The sequence below is a fragment of the Dreissena polymorpha genome, chromosome 4 (genome assembly GCF_020536995.1).
Source record: "Dreissena polymorpha isolate Duluth1 chromosome 4, UMN_Dpol_1.0, whole genome shotgun sequence".
NCBI lineage: Eukaryota > Metazoa > Mollusca > Bivalvia > Myida > Dreissenidae > Dreissena > Dreissena polymorpha.
The window spans coordinates 51,205,884-51,227,522 of record NC_068358.1 but is presented as its reverse complement, the minus strand read 5'-3'; the positions used below and the strand labels follow the sequence as shown (position 1 = coordinate 51,227,522).

At 34.0% G+C, this 21,639-nt stretch overlaps 1 long non-coding RNA gene across 4 annotated transcripts in view; it reads right to left on the bottom strand.

Moving 5' to 3' along the window:
* Positions 1-20,540: 20,540 nt before the first annotated feature.
* Positions 20,541-21,639, bottom strand: part of LOC127876074 (uncharacterized) — a 35,165-nt gene continuing 34,066 nt past the window's right edge. For all 4 annotated transcript variants that reach the window (XR_008047640.1, XR_008047634.1, XR_008047633.1 and 1 more), the window contains exon 17: positions 20,541-20,695. This is a non-coding gene — a long non-coding RNA (uncharacterized LOC127876074). The remainder of the gene's footprint in view (positions 20,696-21,639) is intronic.

The following is a 21,639-nucleotide window of genomic DNA, read 5'->3' as shown; positions in this document are numbered from 1 at the left end:
ATGTATTGAATACCTAGAATTATTTTTACAATAAAATCCATCCTACGGTTTGCACATTGATGATATTTTACTAATATTGTTGCTTTTTCCTGACGATATGGTAATTATAGGTAAATCGCCTGAAGAAGCACAATCACATTTGGTCCGTTTACTTGAATACTGCAACACCTGGGGACTAAAGGTAAATATTACTAAAACTAAAATTATGGTTTTCCGGAAACGTGACCGTCTTTTACCATCAGAACATTGGATATATAATGGTCAACCAAAAGAGATTGTCAATTATTTTAATTATTTGGGTACAGTTTTTAATTATACAGATAACTTATCTTTGAACCACGAATATCTAGCTGTTAAAGCACTAAAAGTACTAAATATTTTATTCATCAAATGTATAGAATTCGATTTAAAAAGCAAAACGATATGTCAGTTGTTTGATGCTTTTGTTGGTTCAATTCTTAACTATGCATGCGAAGTTTGGAGCAACACAAAGTCAAAAAAAATAGAACGAATACATTTAAAATTCTGTAAACGATTGCAGAGCACTTGTAATGCAGCAGTATATGGGGAGTTTGGTCGACATCCTTTATTTATTAATCGTTTTATTAGAATTGTTCAATACTGGTTGAACATTTTAAATTCTGATAATATTATTATAAAAGGTGTAAATTTACAAGCCCTGCAAGATAGCCATAAGAGACATATAAATTGGGTTACTAATATTAAAAGGCTGTTAGACACATATGGATTTTCACATGCTTTTGATTACGTGAATCTGGTCGATGTTAACCTATTTTTTTACATCAATTTAAATGGAGAGTTATTGATACGTATATCCAGGACTTGCATAGGATTCTCGACAACAGCCCGGATCTGGACATGTAATGTGTATTTACAGACTATGAACATGCCGAATGGTAGGAACCAATCAGCGTTTTCCTTACAAAAGGTAGTTACGTGACGCGTTTCAGCATCAACGATGCTCTGTTTCCAAGAATAATTGTAATGGCGGACGATTTCACGAATCTGTGCGTTTATGCGTTTGTTTTGACGTATCATTTTATTTAATGGCTAATCCACCTGGGGCATTTGACAGTCAGACGGAACAGGTACGTTTCATTATCATATCATTATCAAGCTTTAACAGCGCTACTCTTTAAAAAAAAACGAGACGAATGAAGTGCATGTTTTAAATAATTGACAAAATTTTAAACTAAAGCCATCTACAGTATTTCTCAATTAACTTGATTAAGCCAAAGTTTTGACACATATTTTGATTTTACTGTAATCAATAGTGTGCTATAAGATAAATTTAAATATTGTTTCAATAAACGCAACTTTTCCGATGCTGCATCTATGATAAATCAATAACATTGTTTGACCCACATTTGACGTCACCTAATTCCGATGTAATCTGTTTTTTTATTTCTATTAAATCAATTGTCAATCCAATAATAATTAAATCGTTGAACAAACTTTAGTTTGCATACTCATCAGTAAAATCTCCCCCGCCCCCTTTTAATTCTCTCATATTACAATAGCATTCAATTTATGCAGAATTCAGTGTGTGTAACATGGATTGTTCTAGTAAGAAACATGAACATAAATTAATAATATATTTAAAAAAGACACCATGTATGCATATATTATCCTTTAATAGTGAATTAATATTTTCAGTTTTGATTTTGAAAAGAGATTTAATGGCGTTACATTGGCCAGAGCTTGGGAATCTGCTCATTAAGCTGTTAAAGAAAGAGGTAAGTGGATTGCGTTTTTAAGACTAAAATTACGGTCCCTTTAAAATGCGTTTATGACTCATATCCGCGGATATGAACGAAAAGTGCGAATATGAACGAATAAAGGCAATATTTTTGCGTTTTTGCAGTCTTTTTATGAACCAATCACTGTTGAATTAAACAATTCACAATATGTGATAAATCTGTTAAGACTGTCTCAAAATTAAGCATTTTAATAAAAGCGGTGCTCTGACTGGTCGTTCATATTCGCATATATGAATTTGGAGTAACTGAAATTAAAATGCCAATGAAAAACGCTTTTAAATTAATTTAATCGTAACATTACACATGGGCGACGTGTATATTTTTCACAGAACGATTTTCATATAACAAAAATAAAGGAAAATACATTTTAAAAGCCGTTGTCTGTTCATATCCGCACTTTTCAGTCATATCCGCGGATATGAGTCATATACGTATTTTAGTTGTACCCCTAAAATTACTGTAGGCTAAACATATTTATATTAAATATCATATGAATAAAATATTTTTTGACTACAAAATGCAGTAGTTACTATGTAAGCAGCTATGGTTTGTAATAAACAATGTCTTTTATCAACATAAACACAGATAAAGTCATATTCTCCCCTATCTAATTACTAATTAACACAAGGGTTTGTGTATCCCTGTTGATATAAACCAGATATAGTAATTCCTTAAAGTGATATTATGCGCATCTAACAGTATATGCTATGTCTATGGGTGTCTATCGCAACCGTTGTTTATTTTTGGTGTTTTCACTTCGTATACACTTATATTTGTTAATGCAGCATCAACATAATTAAACAATATAACGGAAGGAGAAAAAAAATGCATTTGAATATCAACCATACTTTGGTTTGACAACTGATCATGTGTGTACGATGTAAATCCAAATTGAGTTTTTTCGTGCAGATTCGTTCATACGACACACAAACATTAACTCCGATCTTAATAAAAAGACAGTTCCGCTCGGCTTAAGAGGACTGTACAGTCATGTAAATTTTGAATATAATATATATTTTTATAAACAACTGGTAGCAAGATGAGTTGCAGATAATTGGTCAGTTACCACATTTTAACTAACTTTTTTGACCTTTTAATTATTTTCAGATCAATTCAACAGTGAAAAATGCGCATACTATAATCACTTTAACAGGGTAAGGGTTTCATATTTTGTGTTTACCTTGAATGAGGGGCACAACTGGCTTATGTTTAAATGATCTAAGTGCACTTAAATCCTTTTGGCACATGTATTTCCTCTCAATATGTATGAAAACATATGGTACCAAAAAGACTTAAGTGCACTTAAAGCTTTATTGCAATCATGAAATGGATATAAAGCATTCTGGACTACACTAGATTTGTTGATAAGCAATTAGTACACCTTGGTTCTGTCTGATAAACTATGTTGTAACAATATACAAGATATGATTCTGGCGAATAGTTCAAATTGAAAAGCATTGGAATAACTTTCTAAACGTGCAAAAAAGTGATTTTTGATAAAAAGTGGACTTATCACGTTCTGGCTTAACCCCTCGATATGTCCTAGAAGCTTTAATTTTGTCTTCCCTTGGAATTGCCTTAGTTTAAACCTATTTATTTAATCTCGATTGCATAGAAAGCCTTAGGCTTATTTGAAACACTCTCGAGTCCGTATCCTGGGACTAGAACCAGTACTTGGTGTCTATGGGGGAAATCTAAAGAACGCTCCCACAATGGGAATTGAACCCGTGACCTCGCGATCACTTGGCGGACATCATATCCACTACACCACTGCGACTCGAAATTGCCTTTGTTTCTTTTAAAGTGGTAATTTCTTAAATAGCTAGAACATATACATCTCTTGAGGCTTATGTATTCTTGGTATATCAATCATTAATTTTTGGCATTACATGTACAGTTAAATCTTTATACCTTAACAATTTTTTTTTAACTGTTAATATTTGACAATAATGTGTTGTGATTTAATGTAAGTATATTCATGCAATTACTTAGCCATGAAACAACCATATTATTGCAATTTTTCATGGAGTTGTATTCACAGCTACTAACAACAATTTAATGTTCTGTACCATATTCTTAACACTTGCAGTACATTGTAGTATTGTGGCAAAACAGATAACAGCTTGTTAAAGCCACACACCTTGAAATGAAGTACATGTTAATCAATATATATAGATGCAATTTGAAAGCGTGCACAATTGTCATTAAATATATAGCCTAGTTAGCAAGTAATTTTATTTTTTATTAATTTTAAAACCGAAAGTAGGATTTCTATACTTATACGTCCATTTCGACAAACGCGGTTATTTTTAAGTTTTAAAGCGCAAAAAAGACGGATTTCTTCATTGTAACCACCAGATATATTCTAATAAGATAGATAAAATTAAATCTATAGCCTAGTTAGCAAGTAATTTATTATTTTTCAAACGGTACCGCTTTTAAATTGAAAGTAGGATTTCTAGACGTATACGTATATTTCGACAAACGCGATTATTTTTAAGTTTTAAAGCGCAAAATAGACGGATTTCTACCTTGTAACCACCAGATATATTCTAATTGGCATAGATAAAATATGTTTCTTATTTATACTCAAAATTAATGAACTATGCCATGTATTTCATTTTAAGGTGTGTGACTTTAATGACCCAAGTACCATCTTATTGCAATGTTTACCCTTTGATTTCAGCATGATGTTGATTGCTGTTAAATGTAACCATATTATTTGTACTTACATAATGCTGGCAATGTTCATATAACGGGTAAACAATTGTAGCAAACATAAGTTGATTAATGAGAAAATTGTGTGCAGGATTATATAATACTATACACTATACTATAACTACTACTGATACTGCTATTGCTACTACAGCCACTAATGATTCTGTTATTACTACTTCTACTTTTACTGCTACTACTTCTACATAACTGATAATGCTACTACTGTTTCTTATAACTGCCACTCTTCCTACTACTTCTACATGCTGCTATTGCTACCGCAGCTATATTGCTACTACTACTTTTACTACAAATATTACTTTTACTACTTCTACAAATAATAATTACTTTTCAACTTCTACTACTAAGCAATATTGTTATTATAATGTATTTATTTATTTTACTACTTGTATTGCTATATGTTGCATAGCAATATTGGTAGTGGGAAAGTATTTTTTAGCTCGGCTGTTTTCGGAGAAAACCCGAGGTATTGTCATAGCCAGCAAACCGCCTGGCGTCTGCCGTGTGCCATGCTAAAACCTTAACATTGGCTTTAAACTCAAAGTGCTTCCACCTACAACTTTGAAACTTCATATGTGGATGCACCTTGATGAGTTATACATGCAACACCCATTTTTGGGCCACTAGATCAAAGGTCAAGGTCACTGTGACCTCTTAAAAAAACAAAAATAATCTGAAAATCTTTCATTTATTCTAAATTCATTTTTTAAATTTATTCTATATTGCACCTGCAGCCAAGCGTTGGCACCCATTATGCGGTGCTCTTCTTCATGATCTATTGTGCTCAGTTTTATTTATATAAATGATGTATTATGTCATATTGCAGTTATTTTGCTGCTGTTGTTTTCAGAATTGAGAGACCCAGTAAGAGAAAACCTGAAAACCTGTTGCCAGCAATACAGCGCCATCACCAAATATATATATATTGAACAGTTGTATTTCCACCGAAACAATCTTTTTGTTTCTCCTGGAAAATACCTTATTTGATATGGCAACATCAGGTAATGTTCCAAAATGTTCTGAACAATAGAAGTTTCAATTAAAAAAACTTATTGGATTATTACTTGCATATGTTTGTCCAATTATTTTTGCAAAAAAATGTGAATGAAGAATCAAGTATAAAATAATATCAAATACGTTTGTGTTTCAATATGAAATATTCGTGACACGTTGGATCTCTGTTTAGCTTAGGTTGAGTGTCAGTCCCTCTTTTCTGTTGTTACTGCAATTGTTGAGCTAACAACGTAAGAAATCAACTATGTCAACAAATGGACAGTTATCTTAGGATGTTCCGAGAGTGTCCAGATAACGTTTTTACAGTGTCCCGATTCTTTCAAACGTGCTCTGACAGTTTCCCAAGGTCGTCCCTTATTTAAATTTAATTATTATATGGCAGTCGGGAGCCATAATAGGGGATGTGTGGCTTTCGCATAAGGACCATTTATTTACATGTAGCTGCATATATGGAAATTGTATAGATTATATATAGGGAAAGAAATATTCCAAAGAGCATTTATGTTTGCAAGCATTGATCATCTATAAATTGCACGTTTATTACATTAAAATGATAAATTGAATTTATAACAAAATAAAATTATGTATCTTTAGCAAAAAATAATTTCAAGTATCCATAAACCGTCAGATAAAATTAAATTTATATCATACTTCAATAGCATAGTAACAATAATCACTATACATTTTAGGTTTAGCCCACATAGGATTTAACAGCAATATTTTTTGGGAGAATGCCTTCACCCTATCTAATGTAGACACGGGGAAACAGTGCTATCAAGTTGCACTGACTCAAAACAGAAGAAAGCTGTTAGATGATGAAAGTAAGTAAATCTAGTGGCACATTAATTCAGTTTAACTTTCTAGCCCTGCCTCTGAAAGTAGAAGAACCCATTCAGTTTTAACTTTTTGTTTATTGTATTCTCAGTACAGTTTATATATATATATATATATATATATATATATATAAATATATATATATATATATATATATATATATATATATATATATATATATATATATATATATATATATATATATATATATATATATATATATATATTATATATATATATATATATTGATGTTATGTTTGATAGAAAAAAACATATATTACAGTGTGCAAATAATAATTAAAGTTAAACATACTTCTGCAAGTTTCATATATTTATATATTTTTCATGCATTATCTATAATATAAAAGCACACTGTATTCATAAGTAAATAACATTTGTTTTGTTCAAATTACTCTATTCTAGAAAATAATCAGTTGCCAATGTCAGGAAAGAGGTATTCTGCTCTTTTGAAAACAAACAAAAACAGCGTTTCAAATCTGCTAGAGCATCTTCGTGCATATGTGCAGACAGAGCAGTTCCGTGAACACTTGACCTGCATAGGACTTCTTGTATGCATTTAAAAAAAGAAGAGTTTTAAGGAAAAAGAAAGCAAGAGGTAATAATTGTGATTTTGTATCTTTCAAAACATGGAATGCTTACACACATATAACCCTTTAACCCCGCGATAAAGTGTTAACTTGTTTATCAAATTATGTGACATATAAAATAATATAGGAAGATACGAGTATGTACATCAACGCTCCAGCTAGGATAAGAAAAGTGCAGGAAGCTCTTGATTCAAAAGAGCACTTAAGCTTCCATTCATTATATCCCTGTTGGATTTATTGTCCCCTACCGGTGAAACCGGAGGGGACTTATGGTTTGCACTCCGTCTGTCTGTCAGTCTGTCTGTCTGTCAGTCAGTTCGTCACACTTATCTGGATCCTGCGATAACTTTAAAAGTTCTTAATATTTTTTCATTAAACTTGATACATGGATGGATGGCAATATGGAAATTATGCACGTCATTTAATTTTGTTCGTACGTCAAAAATTCTGGTTGCTATTGCAACAACAACAACAAAATATTATTATTTTTTACTGACAATGGTGGAGTTTCACCGGTAGGGGACCATATTGCTTGGCAATCTCTTGTTCAATATAAAATGTATACATAATTTATATTACATGTATTTTGATTTAAAATTGTGTTCCTAAATAAAAGTATTTTCACTGTGAAAATATAGTTAATTTATTAAAAACGTCTACCGGAAAAACTTTGCGAAACCGAAATTTCGCAAACTTAAGTACCCTTTTTCTTGAAGATTTGCTTATTTGTGATAAAGTAAAAGATAAAAGTCTAACTTGTGATTAATAATTGGTTATTTTTGCTTAAAAATGCGTTTTCTTCACCATAAACTTTATTTGCAAAGTTGGGGTCCCATGGGATTTTTTTTCACCCATGGGAATTTTGGTTTATCCCATGGGATTTTACTCCAGCTTTTTTATGGGAGGAAAAAATCCATGGGATTTTCAAATAAAATAAAACACGTTCCTTTATGCTTAGTTATTGATTTTAAGCTTTGTTAAAGCATTTGTGCTTATTTTCGTTCAATTTTCTTTGATAGAAAAAAAATCCCATTTTTTATGGGAAAAAATCCCATGGGATTTTTGTCTGATTTTTAGAGATTTATTCATGTAACGTTCAGAAACACTACATTTTAACAAATGATGAACGTTTCTCGCGATTTTAACGCGTTAAATCGTGCATAAAAATAAAAAAAAATCCCAAGGGTTTTTACCCATGGGATTTTTTGAGGCATAAGTTTTTAAAAGCTATATAATAATCATAATAATAACAATAATAATAATAATAATAATAATAATAATAATAATAATAATAATAATAATAATAATAATAATGATAATAGTAATAATAATAATAATCGTGCTCAATATGATTTATTTGTACTTTTAAGCGACTAACGTTTTTATTCATTTTTTATTCGAGCCGAATGGTGTGAATGACAGTAATTTACCAGTACAAATAAATCTCACTTGTGTAGAGAACGCTACCGTACTATACAAATAGTCTTGATAACAAGTCATATCATTTCTCGACAGAAAATGAAAACAGTATGGATATTGATGTCAGCAATGTCCCCTGCTATGATAAATATTGACAAAATGAAAAACCTTGACAATAATTCCGTGTCGAATACGCATTTGATTAATGCAATCAAATAAATGTAAGCCTTGATAAGATAATGTGCGAAAATTGGTCTTATGTCATAATAATTATACGGCCAGCGTAGCTCCATTCCGTAATGCGCATTCGCTATGTCCGGTATAAAGTCACGTCAGGTTTCGTGGTCGAATTATAGCATAGTAATTATTTTCACATTACGCGAATCATATGAGTTAGCCTATATATATTGTATTAAAATTTATGTTACACTATTGTGCGATGAAGACAATTTTGGATTTTTCGAAACACGCTTTTCGAATGCGGTTGACGGTTAACACAGATCAAATAGAATGAGATAACCGTTTATGACGGAACACACAAAATGCAAGAGCGCCATATATATATATATATATATATATATATATATATATATATATATATATATATATATATATATATATATATATATATATATATATATATATCTACATCAGCCATCTTCATGAAGTCTCACAGTTTTTTTTAAAAGACGTCATAATATTCTATGTTGCGTAAACTTCATTAACTAAGAGAATGTTAAGTTTTGTTTTTTTATTTCACACGTAAGACACAGTTGCAGTATTTCATTGTCTGGTAAATACAATTGTTTCTCTCAATATTTTAATCACATAGGCTGTCGATTTGATTTCAAACGAATAAGCCAGCGAACACTCAGAAAAAAACTGAAAACAGTGAAAAATATCCACCAAACTAAAATCAGATTCATTAAAATCATGCGAGAAATCTAACGAGAGGAAATCTATGTAGAGCTGTTTTCCTAGAATGTGTTTATATCAAGTTATGTACACTCCTAAAGAAATCCAACTAAATAAGATAAATATAAAACCATTACATTTTACGCATACGCTTCTGACACCGATTTTGCTCTGTACGACCATAAATCGTCTTTTATAACAGCGACTGCTTATAAAGAATGCACTGAAAATGGCACGTGGTGGGTCAACCCAGAGACAAACTCAACGTGTGTACAGAAACAGATGATTTTAATATATATATATTTTATTTTAATTTTATTTATATTTATATTTATATATTTATGTATTGTAGATTTGTATTTGTTTATAAAATATTTCAAGTATAAACAAGCTTTAAAGTTTGAAATGACCGTCGTGAAGGATATAACGACTTACATGTTTTAAACGCAATTTATAATTTGGATTCAATTACATGCTATATCGACAGAGCAGATATCCCGTTATCGTTTCGACTTTATCAAAATGTGTCCGTTATTAACTTAACTAGTAGCCATTTAAATACCTTCGTCTGACCGTTTACATCTGAAATGCCCACCAGTAAAACTGTTCGAAACTGAAATATAGGACAAATTATTTACCTATCTTATATTGTTGCTTATTTTATGATAAAGTATGCGATAATAAACGTAAAACAATGACCGCTTGGTCAACAATTCACTTGTCGATCATTAACGTTTTTTTTTTAATATTTGGATAAAAACAACAAAACAATCATTGATTTGATTCTGATTATTGTGAAATGAGAAATAATTATTACTCCAGCCGAAATAGACCACTACATATACATTACATAATTGTTGTGGTAAACAATAGTTCGATAACATAATAAATACCATGCGAAAATACAAAATAATGCAACATTTTGCATTGTAAATCGTTCATATATATGTATTACTAATGTGGTTGTGTATATTTTGTGGTGAGTGATTGTTGTCCATTTGTCTGGAGCGAGAGAGGAGGATTTGTCAGTTGCTTACGCCCGTCGGTCAGTCGTGGTAGGCTTTATCTCGTCCCAGTTCCCAAAGCGCAGAACACCCCGCCGCCGCACCAGCGCACCCACGCCAAGCGGGCTTGCGCCCGCCCGCGCCTGCACACGGTCCCGCCCCGAGCCTCCAACCCCTGGAGCCTCCCGAGACTACGCACCCTCATCTGTCCTTTTGCTGCGCGCGACAACAGATCAGTAAAAAAAGCCGACCAAGGAGAATCGCAAAATCCCATCTACGGCCACCATCGTCCTTTCCCACCCGCCCGCCAAACATCTAGACCATGCATCAAGCTGGGCTAAATCAATTTTACTTTTACGTTGTGATTGCTATTAAAATTAGGTGGTTAAAGTACTAGGAAATGATGTTAGAATGTCGTTGTTATATCATATATTGTATGTTTTTACTTGTCGTTATTATTATGTTGTAAAACATCATGTTTTCGTATGGCTATGTGTGGTTGATGTGCTCTCCGCCCCCAGAGAGATGTTAGTGGGGGTTCGAGCGGGATGCAGGAAAACGCCCCGATTCCAGAGGCGCCCCTGGTTCTTTTAAGTTCCCGGTGTATAGAACAGAAACACTGCACCCCTTTTTAACGTCCCTCACTGATGACATATTAGTACATGGTGTTAGTATTGGTACAAATGTAAATCTGCTGCCTTGTGTTCTATTTTATATTGGCATTGGCTCTCTCTGTTGTTATAATAGATATTGTATATATAATGTTGTGAGGACCAGACTAGATTTGAAAGATCATTTACTTGACGAAAGAAGATATGGGCTGAGTGTTTGGGGTTGGACCAAGATGACTATTTCATTGGGGATATACGGGGAGACACTTTCAGGATATATTCCTTCTTTGATGAAGCACTATTCGAGCTTCGTTTTTAGCGTGAGCGTTAGCTCACACTAATGTTACAGACCATATTTTGCAAATCAGTATGTGCTTAGAAGCCTTAGGCACGGTATGGAAGACAACCACTGCCTATTGCAGCAGACGAAAAATGCTATATAGAGCGTCTGCTAGGAAAGATAACCAGCACATTTGCCTGTTTATAGATTACCGCTGGTACACTGCAGAGGGTTTATATGACTAATAGTGTTTAACAGCTTGTAAGATGAGATTGGCCAGTCTAGGGTTTATCATTGAAATCTGTACATATTGGCTGCTTTCAGGGAAAAAGGGGCTTAATGCATGTCAAATAAGATTAGCCTGTGCATACTGATTAGCCTGTGCAATGCGCACAAGCTAATCAAGGACGACATTTTACAATAGCGAACACCTACAGTGCCTTCAGCGCTTTGATTTCCCATTGTGGTCATGAGGTTATAATGGTTTGGTGTTAGAGAGAGCGCGCACGTTAATGATTCTGATAATATGGTGACAAAGGCAGCAGTCCTATGTATTCTTGTGTTTTGACCGGAGAGTAGCGTGATCTGTGTTGGTGTTGGGCGCTCTAAGGGCGCAATCCGGCTACATAGGTACATTAGAAGAGGAAGATACAATGGTTAGTGTACAAATGAGATGAAATCAGCTGTTCTCTTCGCTGCAATACAAAGAGAAACAAAATAAGATAATTACCTTCACCTCTCTTTTTTTGTCATCTTGGGTGGGTCGCGTCGGCAGAGTCATAGTTTCTCTATCCCAGCCGGCACGCTCCGACCAACATATTTTATTATTATGCATATGGCAAAAACGTGGTCATATAAGAATGGTACGCTATATACACCTGTAGGGGTTGCACTGTAGATATCTCAAACTGAGTTACTTACGTGCGCACTTATTGTGGCTTCCGGTAGTTCGTGGAAGTGAGTTGTCTGTGTGCACTCCCCTGTAACGTCGTCGTCGGTTGCTGCGTGCTGGATGCAGCGGAAAAAAGACAGCACGGGGGAGGGGTCTCGCGGAACCCGGATACTGTTAACCCGATTGATTAATTGTTTTCAAGGGAGGTTTAAAATGCATCTATATCGTTTTAAGCAATAGTGGTTACCGAGGCTGAGTGGCCATTATATTTGACAAAGCGTACCCTTCCGTCGTTATATCAAAGAGTGTTGTTGTTGTTTAACTGTGTTTTAGTTTGCAGTATGGCTGTCCGTTCCCGTCCATGCCGTCCTCACATGGCACAGACCAAGGGGCCCCATGGCGCTCGCCGCTGTGGCCCGTCGGCTATGTCTTGTGATGGGGTAACTGTAGGTCGGTTGTCATATTATTGCTATGCACGGGTCGTGATAATACCGTTAGGTTCAGTCCAAGCAGGGCCAGCCCCATGACGCTCGTCGGTGAGACCCGTTATCTGTGGCCCGCCCGGGGAACCTCTTATGGCTATAGTCCATGGATCGGGTTCGGCAGACAGGGAACATGTATATTATTATATGTATGTTTTTTAACCTTAATTACCTAAATGTATATTTATCCTGGTTACTTATATACTGAGGTTTGAGTTAGTCGCAATGATTGTAGATACGTTGTACTATATTTAGTAAGTATTAGGAGGACGAGTGGCACGGGCACGCGCTTTATTATCACTTATACAAGGAACGCGTTTTGTTTATATACGTATATTCTTGATATTCCGATAGGCTTAAGAAAGGTAATTTATTCATGTAAAACGCGAGATATTTTGGGATGCCCTTTATAACTCTTATTTAATTAATTACATGCCGATATACAGATACATTTAAGATGAATTCCACCAGAAAATAAATTACGGAAAAAGATATATTGAGATTTTTATGTTTCATAGAATGCGAGTTCCCTTATATATTTTCAATGGCAGGGGAGGTAATTATAAAATGTTAAAGTCTCCAAATTGGTTTTGTTTGTATCTAATTACGTTTGTTTTCAAGCTAATGGTGATTAAAAAATAAATTATTATTAGTATGTATTCACATGGATATTGGTACGGATATATGGTGTTCATATAATTTCTTAGAAGTGTAGGTGGTTACACTATGCAACTAGATCTAATTCACTCATCGTGGCGCTCTCGCATCTCTGAGGCGTTGTGTAGGACCGATGTATTATTTAATACTGAAATCGCAGGCATTTTCGTTTTTTGTTGTTAGATTGCTTAGGACACAATATATATATATATATATATATATATATATATATATATATATATATATATATATATATATATATATATATATATATATACTTTTATATTTCCTCCAGGATAGGAGAGCAGAATATATATACAGCAAGCAATCAGAATAAAGTACAGTTTCACAGCATATTGTATATACATTGTTTATAGCAACCAGATACAATATATTGAAGTAATAAATAGGTACATTTTAAGAATAAACATTCTGATAACTGAAGTAATGAAACACTTACATAAAGAATATACATGTTGGCAATTGGCAATATCACCATAAAGTTACATACAGCAATAACAGTGCGACAGCAATTGGTCCACCATATTGATAAAAATTCAGTGTACATTATTTTTATATGATACTATTATAGAGGGAGATTATAATATGTATATATACGTATAGATAATAAGATGGATAGAGGAGATTATATATATTAGAAATGATATATTATAGATGATATACTATATAGTTATATATATATTATATTATATATTGTGATATGATAGGAGATTGAATGATAGGCGATTAGTGTATATATGAGAGAGTATATTTGATATTATATTTTATATAATTATAAAGATAGAGTATATTCTATATATTATATATATATTATAATAAATATTATATATTATATTTAAGTACATTATATATTACATATTATATTATATATTATATATTATATACTTTAAAGGTAGTCGGTGAGATATAATCGTTACACTGTTAGTAACTGATGGTGTATGGGATATACACCCTCAGTAATGTCATACCATACTCGAGCGAAGGGTGTATACTGAGGGTGTATATCCCATACACCATCAGTTACTAACAGTGTAACTTATAATATATATATACTTTTATTTCCTCCAGGGTAGGAGAGCTGAACATATATATACAGCAAGCCATCATAATAAAGTACAGTTTCACAGCATATTGTATATACTTTGTCTGTAGCAACCAGATAAAATATATTGAAGTAATAAATAGGTACATTTTAAGAATATACATTCTGATAATTGAAGTAATGAATACTTACATAAAGAATATACATTTTTGCAATTGGCAATATCACCATAAAGTTAAATAAGAGATAAACAGTGCGACAGCAATTGTCAACATATTGATAAAATTCAGTGACATGTATGAGCGATTCGTTTTTACCCCTGACTATTCACTGAGGTTCTCTTGACGAAATCGAAATTCAAGAGTAAATTATCTAGTGAATAGTAGTTTACATAAGTGTAAGGTTAACCTCAACTGATCATGAGAGTAGCCGAATGGAGAGCGTGATAAAATTGTAAGATACATACGCATCTTTCAAAATTCATTTCATGAGAAATGTAAAGATAGTGAAAATATGTAATTTACTAAACTTTAAGTTTTAAAGGCTGAAAAGCAGCCATCGTGATAGAAAAGTTTGAGAATCGCTCATTTTCATTTTCTGAGCTGAGTTTCAGCAAAAATACAGTTTGCCCAAAGGCGCTCATTGACATAAATGCCGTAAATCGGAATATACCGATATGGTTAAAAACACGTTCCCACAGCCGCTTTCGCTGTGCGTTATTAGTGGTACAGAAACACCTCAAATGTACAGTTATATTATCAACGATAAGGTTGCACAGGCTTCACTTTTGAGAAAATGGGCGTGACGTCACTAATCCTATGCTATTTAAAAGTCAGGCAGTCAGAAGATTTGGATTTGCCCTGGCTATATCCCACAGTGGCGAGCAATTGCCTGGTCTAATCACATTTCCTAGAAGGTTGAACTGGTCACTGCACAAAAGTCGCTGAGCCACAGCGATTTTCGCCTGCAAAATCACTGTTTTGTCTATTATCATTTTCCATGTAAACTTTGTTGGGAATAGTCCAGTTTCGATGTATTCATTGAGAAATTGAAGGAGACCGTATTTTCCAAGGAGCCTGTACACGTCTGCCATAAAACCTACACTTTGATTTTCCAGATTCATATATCTGAGCAACCTGTTGTGAAATACATCTTTCACCAGGTACTTTGGCGATAATCTGCATAGCTGGCCTAGGAATTTTAACTTCGAGCAGTCCACGTATGTTACAATCGGTGATGCATTTGATACACACATACAGTAGTCTGTAGAGATACTTTTGTGCTAAACCTGCATGTGTTTTATACAGAATCTATGTGCAGAATCTAACCGAGCTACATCACTTGCTGCACAGTTATTCCAGAGTTCACAACCGTACATTGCCTTCGGAAGGACGGCTGTCGTATATATCGTCATCAATGTTTTTACACTAACATTTTCGCTGCTAATACCAGTACCACATATGTTGAAATATGTCCCACGTAGATGTACACTTGCTTTCTTGATAGATCCCTTTGTTGCTAGCGCACTGTCGCAGATAATCCCAAGATGCGTGTATTTTTCTGCGATAGGAATCGGGTCAGGACCCAATTTGAATGAATGTTGGTGCTTATGTCCCTGCTCATTAAAAACAACAACAGCGCATTTACTAGGGTTGTACAAAAATCTCCATTTCTTCGAATATTCGTAACAAATGTTTAGCATATTGTCAAGTCCACGCTTTGAAAGACACAAGCACCATATCGTCAACGACTGTCGGGGCACACAAATTTAGATCGTACAGGCACACACCATTTTTACTATTCATAAGTTCCGTTATAAGCCCGTCGATGTACTCAAGGTACAAGAGCGGCGAGCTCTTACCGCCCTGTCGAGTACCCTGGAGTACCGGAAGTTCACATGAGTGCAATCCGTGGTAGCGTACCCGCATTTTTGTGTTACGGTACATATCTTTGAAAGCTGCCAGCGTGTTGTTATCGACCGATGGCGCTAATGGGTAATTATTTAACGCTAGCAATTTGTGGAACAGGCCCTCGTGCCAAACTCGGTCGAAAGCTTGTCGAGCGTCCAGGTAACATAAAAAGACTGAGGATGAGTTTTCTCGAGCGTAGTGTAAGCATTCGCGGAGCGCAAAACTCGTCATTATGCAGCCCAGCTGGTCTTGGAAGCCCCCTTGCAGTTTGTTTAATTGATTCAGTATAGTATTCTTACAGCGGTCTAAAAGTATCATTTTATAGATCTTTAATAAACTTGATGTTAATGTTATTGCCCTGTAATTATTTGGTTCATCTTTTCTTTTGTTACCTCCCTTATGTAAGGTGATTATTTCTCCTTCCTTCATTTTATCGGGAATATGCCCGCTTTGCAACATCTGTGTATACATGAGAGACAATGGCTCCGCTAGAATAACGGCACCGAATAACAAGTGTTCGTGCATAATCCTATCGGGCCCACAAGCTTTACCTTTTACCAACGTTCGTATGCATGACAAAACTGATGTTGGGTGTACAATTGCTGTGGAGTCAAGGACCATATTTTTATATTTTATCGAAGTGAGCTGATTGATGTTTCTAGCGGTATTCAATTTCGGGTACTAGTTTCGCGCTTAAAAACGGCGGTTCTCGGTCAGGAGTTAGGTGTGGGATGTTCCTATTTGTTCATGTGCCAAGTGCTTAAAGGCGGTTTATCGCACTTTATTAGTCGGCGTTTCAGGAGAATGGGTAATAAATGCAAATCAGTATGTGCTTAGAAGCCTTAAGTACGGCAAGAACCACAACTCACTCTGCTAGGAACGATTACCGCCGCCTGTCTGCAGCAGACGACAAATGATTCTGCTCTAGCAGTGAATGTATATACCGGCTTGTAAAACGACATTGGCCAGTCTAGTGTTTATCATTGAAATCTGTACATATTGGCTGCTTTCATGGAAAACGGGGCTTAATGCACGCCAAATAAGATTAGCCTGTGCACACTGATTAGCATATGCAATGCGCACAAGCTAATCAAGGACGACAACAGCGAACACCTTCAGTGCCTTCAGCGCTTTGATTTATAATATACATTATGTCCTATGATATATCTCGTAAAGCTGCTAATATATGTGTGTATAAAATATGTTAACCGTCTTTGTTTTTTATTTAAATAAAATCATACTAAAACTCTACGAATTGAGGATTTAAATGGTTTTATGAGCTGTAAAAGATTATTACAAACAACAATTATTATCTTTATTAATGCAGACACTTTCAAAGACTGTGAGTGCAGACCCAGGATCCTGCGATAAATCAAACGGAAAGGTACTTAAGGTACTTGCTATGTTGATGAAACTCGTATATTGTTGACTCGTATATTTATTCTTCAATAAATACTGTTTTTGAGTGAGGTAAAACTTACAAATGTTTTTGTTATCCAATTGACGTGTATCGTGGTATTTTGAAATTATTTTTAAAATAACTGGGCTAAGCATTGGTTTCGGTAGAAAGGTACTGCAACAATTTCGCTAAATTTGAAAACATTTTAACACTCCGCATTATGATATTTTGATTCAATTTTTCACATTTGTACCAAGTGAGTTTTCATTTGACTGCCTTGCGGATACAGATCCATTAGCATGTGCTTTTGTATTATAATAACAATTAATGAGTTTATAAACTACTTACAGTATCGTTATTTTCATCAACATCATCGTTTTCATCGTTATCATCATCATCATCATCATCATCAACATCATCATCACCATCATCATCATCATCATCATCATCATCATCATCATCATCATCATCATCATCATCATCATCATCATCATCATCATCATCATCATCATCATCATCATCATCATCATCATCATCATCACCGTCATCATCATCATCATCATCATCATCATCATCATCATCATCATCATCATCATCATCATCATCATCATCATCATCATCATCATCATCATCATCATCATCATCATCATCGTCATCGTCATTATCATCAGCATCGTCATCATCATCATCATCATCATCATCATCATCATCATCATCATCATCATCATCATCATCATCATCATCATCATCATCATCATCATCGTCGTCGTCGTCGTCCTCGTCCTCGTCCTGCTCCTCCGCCTCCACCTCATCATCATCAGCAGCAGCAGCATCGTCACTATCATCAACAACATCGTTATGGTCGTCATCGTCGTGATCATCATCATCATCATTAGTGTCATCATCATCATCGTCATTGTCATCGTCGTCGTCCTCCTCCTCGTCGTCGTCATCGTCATCATCGTCGTCATCGTCATCATCGTGTCATCATGAACAATTTCAACAACCGTTAAACCTATCGCTCAGCTCATTTTTGCAGTGAATTCGGATGATAATGACTTATATAAAATCTTATTGATTAATAGAGTTTGCTGCTTAATGTATTACTAACTAAAAAATAATGTTGATAATATTGAAAATAAATGGTTTCAATTTTATTTATCCGTCTAAGATGCAGTATTTTACCAATTCAATTTGTCGCTAAAAGTATTCATTATACATTCAATCCAAAAAAGCGTTACCAGTTGCTATGGAAACTATAATCGCATTCCGATAAAAATGGTGTCTGTATTAGGGCCTGTTTAATTTCCACGCTTTATTGCAATTCATAAAAATATTGATAAGGGTACCGGTATATGTACTCTAGACACAATCTGTTATCCAAACAATCCTTGTAGTCATAAACAAATAAACAATGAAATATAAATAAAATTAAATGATAAAAAATGGTATTTTCCTTTTTTGCTGTGGCTAGTTATCAAAAGAGCAGCAAAACTTTTAAATATAAACTATATTAAATTCAAAGCACACTTAAAGATTTGAAGTTTATCTAAATCTATAAGCGCAAACATATTTATGTTTGTTAATACAAAGCTGTAGCAGTTTTTTGATTGCGCTTGAATAGATGTGATTGTTGTTGTTGCATTAATAGTATCATTAGTTTGTATTTCCACATTAGGTATTCCAGTCTCACAATATATTGCTATACCATACATGTTGTTTGTAATCAGATGACTTATAATTGGCATTGCAATATTTCAATTACGAGTAATCAACACAATTGACTTTATGTATTTTTAATTGTTTATCCATATCATCATTTATGCTTTAGGGAAAAATAAGCTGTGTCATTTTTTATTTTTTTATATTACTTATGGTTCAGACAACTCTGCTTTTACTATATGCCGTAATTATTGTAAGTTTCCGGTCACTTAAAGATATTGTCTTTCGTGTTGGAAAATTTTAATACGAAAAATACTTAGAGACAAGTGTGTTATGTTCGTTTGTCAATTATTTAATTGAAGTAGAAATAATACATCAATGTACATAATTTTATTGTGCTGTACCCTTCGTCTTGTGCTTTAAAAATACAACTTAACATCTTTGCAATCACCTGAAATAATATATGAAAAGTAAACACAATAAACGTTTAGCTTTCTTAATACGATATCATTTCAATCGCTGTTGGAAGGAACCATTGCTTATTAGAGGTTTACAAGGTACGCAAATTTAATGGTCGATTGCCCTTAGACATGATTCTGTTTTATTACTTTAATCCGGTTGTAAAAATGCATGATCGAAGGATCATCAGATAAGCAAAACAGGGCCAAAATCTGATAAAATAGCGCTGTTTAACTGACTGTACGAAAATCCGTATGTCCGACAATTTAGAATCATGAAAAATAAATATTGTTGCTTAAAAAGGAGATGTAAGAAAATTTAGAATGTAAGAGAAAATACGATGGTTTTATGGTGTTTAATACACACATAAACAACATACATGAACGAGCAAAATTGTACATAACATTGCAATATCGTGCAATAATTATCAGTTTTAAAATGCCCTATGATTCAAGTTGGGAACGGACATAAGCCCATAGGACATAAGCCCCTTGGACATTTGCCCCCTCGAATAAGTGCAGGCTAGAACATTATCCCCCCCCCTGATGTTTTAAAACGTTCATACCTTTTTTCACGTAAACCGAACATCTAATTTACTGAGTGTGTTAGATTTAAGCAGGATAATTGTTTTCAATTTATCAATTCACGCGTTCCTCTTAATTGGGTCGTAATCGCGATAAAGGTCACAATATACCAAAAGATTTCCTTAACAAATTCAATGTAAAATCAACAACTTCAACGAAAATAAAAGTAAAACTTTTGCACGTAGACACGCCCATACCCATACCGTTTCTTAAAGAGTATGCCAAGCCGAATGGATTTAAACAATAAAAAAGATAGGTCATGCAGTATGTAAGAAAGAACTCGACGCGAATCAACGGTCACTGTTTTAAGGCCACCTTTTTACCGGCTGATCTCCAGTTGATGAGGGTTTCCCGCCATCTGTCAAAATCTCATGTAGTCTCCAACCTATAAGCAAAACACTGAATTTGTAGTATACAACAATGTTTTCCCAACCACATACACACAGAAATATTAAAAAATAAAGTCATGGCAAGTGCACATACAGAGAATTGTGTCTTCAAATAAATGACGTTCCATTTTTTAGAGGGTATAGCATTGAACACCAAAATGATTTAGTATATTGTAACCTAAAGGAGAAATATATTCTGATTAAAATGTGTTTTTCTTGCATATTATTATCTTCCTTTTCATATTGCACCAATATATTAAGTTTGGCTGGATTATCTGTCCATTTGGCCATTTTATATCATATTTTCACACGCTGGTGTTTTCCGTCCGAAGAAGGCGATTTTAGGCCTGTTAAAGCTTAAATGTCCCTTTAAGATTTAAAGCTGTTGTGTTCAATATCTGCAACAAAATACCAAAACAAACCAAATGGATAGGCACCTGGGGCTTATGCGGGGTGGGGAAAGAATGAATTTGTTAGATATTTTCACTCTAAGCAATTTTAATAATGTCTTTTTAGTGTTTTTTTTAATAACCCCAAAAATGTCAATTTCAAAGCAAAAAAAAATCCAATTTCATCCAAAACAATAAAAAAATTAGTAAAATTGAGAAATCAAAGATACTTTGAAGTGTAGAAATCAATAAGCTTCCAATAACTTTTTGTTGCGCAACAATAAAAGTGTGAAATCTTGAAAGCGCCTTGTCGCTCGGAGCCCCTTTATTTACCAGCAGCCAATGATATATTCTAGCATATAATGTCATGGGTGCCTTTAAACTGCAGCAGATGGTCATTATGCACTGCCAGCTCTCATTTAGAGGTTCAAGAGAATACAAAATTTTATATTTTGGGCAAAAAATAAGTACTTTTGACTAATTTTATGGTGGCAATCAGGTTAAAATGGAGGTTCATAACCGAGCGAAAGAAAAAAATGCTCATGTTGGGG